Here is a 3,586-nt window from a genome sequence, read left to right as displayed (position 1 = left end):
GGAAAGGAGGGACAGGCTATTGTTGCTGTTGTTGTTATTGTGGTTGTGGAGGATTTGCCCATCTCAGATTTGGATGATTCCTCCAACCTGGATTGCATCTATTGCTTGAAACATCATAATTATTCTGCAGTTGTTGGTTTTGCTGTTGAGGGGGTCTATTATAAGTGTTTGCAGCATAGGCTTCAGGTTGCTCATTGACTCCAGATTGCTGCAAAGAAGGACAGAGATCTGTATGGTGATCAGCAGAAGAACATAGACCACAAACTCTTGCAACAGTAACAGGTGTAGATTTCTGATTTATGGCAAGCTGAGTTACTATATTGACCAAGGCATCAAGTTTTCCCTCAAGCTTCTTATTTTCAGCAGATGAAGATGAATCCGTGGCCACATCATGGACTCCTCTAAGGACAATAACATCATTTCTTGCACTGAATTGTTGGGAGTTGGAAGCCATCTTCTCAATCAGATTCCTAGCCTCAACAGGAGTCATATCACCAAGAGCTCCACCATTGGCAGCATCAATCATACTCCTCTCCAGGTTGCTAAGTCCCTTATAGAAATATTGCAAAAGGAGTTGCTCAGAAATCTGGTGGTGAGGACAGCTTGCACACAATTTCTTAAATCTTTCCCAACACTCATACAAGCTCTCAACACTAAGTTGCCTGATGCCTGAAATGTCTTTTCTGATGGCAGTGGTCCTAGATGCAGGGAAGAATTTCTCCAAGAATATCCTCTTAAGGTCATCCCAGCTGGAATTGGACCTGAGAGCAAGGTAGTAGAGCCAATCTTTTGCCACTCCCTTCAGAGAATGAGGAAAAGCCTTTAGAAAGATATGATCTTCCTGGACATCAGGGGGCTTCATGGTGGAATAGACAATATGGAACTCCTTAAGATGCTTATAAGGATCTTCACCTGCAAGACCATGAAACTTAGGCAGCAAATGTATTAGTCCAGTCTTGAGAACATATGGAACATCCTCATCAAGATATTGAATGCACAAGCTTTCATAAGTAAAGTCAGGTGCAATCATCTCCCCAAGAGTTCTCTCACGAGGTGGAGGTTGAGCCATGTTCTCAGTATGAAAATTAGCAGCCAAATCCTCAAAATCAGAATGTTCAAAATCACCAGCAACAGAATGCTCAGAATGCACAGAATGATCAGGATGCACACTATGCCTAACTAATCTATGAAAGGTTCTATCTATTTCAGGATCAAAGGGTTGTAAATCACCTGGATTGCCCCTAGTCATGCACTATATGCAGCAAATCATGTATTTCTCAAACAAGCACCAGGGGTAAAAAGGGGGTAAAACTAGGGGTAAAACTACAACTATACTCAAAAGATATCCAAATGAGCTGAAAATTTGTGAGAAACACCCTAAAATCATGAAAAAATAGCACAAAAATTTTCAAACAAAAATTCAAAGTCTAACTATGAAAACTGCCTAAGAAAAGTTTAGAAAAATAAGACAATAATACTTAAAAAATAAAAAAACTTAGTAAACGACTAATTTCTTAAGCGTTAAGAACCGCAACCAGCATAGGCTGGTTGAGGCTGCATGGGAAATTTTTTTCTACCCCAAATACATATATAATATTAGTCATTTTGGTATTTTTCACACAAAATATGGATCAAAAGAAACTTCCACACAAAAAATCAGCCAAAATTAACAACTCTAGCTATCAAAACAAAAATCGCCAATTAATTAGCAAAATCCGACACTGTTCATAGCACTCTTCACCTCTGAACAGGGGGGAACCATGAAATTTCACCCCTAAACAGGGGACACCTAAAACACACACAAACAACACTAAACAACAAAACTACACACAAAACAACTAAACACTGCAAATTAATCACATGACACAGATTTTATAAAAACATGCAGAAACAAACACAAAGACACAAAAACATAATTATGAACCTTTGGACCACTACTCCCCGGCAACGGCGCCAAATTTGATTGGGGCCGTACCCGAATCAAATAAAGATTAAAATGCAGTATCTAGGAAGTGATCCTAGGTCGTCTCCCAGTGAGCAATGATCAAACAAACGTTCATAACATATAATAATAAAACAGTAACAAAATGGGGGAGGGGTTTGTTTGATTTTGTAATTTAAACAGCAAGCAAACTTGAATTAACAAAATAACAAAACTAAAACATGTTGTTTCCCCTTGATTCAAAAGCAAGTCTTTTATCCTAGGTTACAAGAATTTATCCCTAATCAGTTCAACCACTTAATCCAACCCGAAATTAATTTACTAAGCAAAAATTAACACAAGGATGTCATTATGTGATTAAGCAACACATACACCAATTAATCCCTCTCACATGTCCATTAAGCATGAACGTTAATTAAGCACAGAGACAATTAATCAAGCATTAAGCATGCATGGATTAATATCAGCAACAAATACACAATAATTGCTGAAGGGGAAAACTGATCAGAATTTAATATTAATAACAAAACCTCAAAGAGAGTTATGCTTAATCCTCAAGAGAAAACAACACTAGAGATTCAGCCTTCCATTAACAGCAGAAATGAAAAGGAAATCAAAGGCAGAAAATGAATTAAAATTATAAGACAAAAATGAAAATGAAATTAGAATTAAAAGTAGAAAACAAAACTAGAATTTGAAGCAGAAAATGAAAATGGAGTTGCTATGTGAATAGTACCATGCACGTGAACAATAACACCGAAAATGAAAATGAAACCCTACAATCTCCCTGCGTGAACAGTAATCGAACCACCCTAAAACCCTAGCAGCTGGGCTCACTAAAGGTCACTAGGCCCCAAAGCTTACAAATATGATTTTTGGGCCCAATAAGGTCTGGTGGCCCAATTACAAAAATACAGCTCAAAAACGAAATAAAACAAATAAAATTGTATGTTCTCTTCAAGTCCAAGCCGGCTCATCGCAATTTTGGATCCAAGCCCAATTGCTTATAATTCTCCTAAAATTAAATTAAAACACAGAATTAGTCAAGTAGGCCCAAATGATAAAACTGCATAATAAATTTGATAATTAAGGCTAATCAGTAATTAAAATGGTGACAAAAAAGGGTAAGAAATAGGAGAAAATAATGACACATCAGGTGGCCCAAGAACTGATAAAAGGAAACTATTGGCCCCTTAACCGGGAGCGCAAGTCTTGGTTAAGCATTAAGCAATAAGGATTCCCGATCGAAGATCGAAAGGAAGTGAAAAAGGAAAAGATCAGAGGAAAATAGAGTAATTCCCGATCAATAAAAGAAAGAGAACAGAAATTCTTCAAGCCAGATAAATTTTCGGCAAGGTAGGTGACTGCCGGCAAAGGAAAACCCATTTTTGGTGGTTCTTCCTTTCAGATTGCCACTCAAAATTATTCTCGACTGGCGATATCCCGCCCCACATAAACAAAGAGGAAAAGACCAGAACACCCAGTTTCCTCTCAAAAAACACTACCCTCGAGAAAATCCTATTGATCCGTGATCGTACGTGTGATCTTTGATTCGATAGGAAATCATGTGCAAAATAAAGTCGTGGTGCAGTTATGGTTTGGGATTAGGGTAAAACACTTGCCTATGTGAGTTTTTATACACTA

General features: G+C 37.6%; 1 non-coding gene across 1 annotated transcript; it reads left to right on the top strand.

The window, feature by feature from the left end:
* Positions 1-584: 584 nt before the first annotated feature.
* On the top strand, positions 585-691 carry LOC112998599 (small nucleolar RNA R71). The gene has a single exon (XR_003263693.1). It is a non-coding gene; the product is annotated as a small nucleolar RNA R71 (small nucleolar RNA).
* Positions 692-3,586: the final 2,895 nt, after the last annotated feature.

Source organism: Glycine max, chromosome 12, assembly GCF_000004515.6.
Source record: "Glycine max cultivar Williams 82 chromosome 12, Glycine_max_v4.0, whole genome shotgun sequence".
Taxonomy (NCBI): domain Eukaryota; kingdom Viridiplantae; phylum Streptophyta; class Magnoliopsida; order Fabales; family Fabaceae; genus Glycine; species Glycine max.
This window is presented reverse-complemented; position numbering and strand designations above follow the sequence as displayed.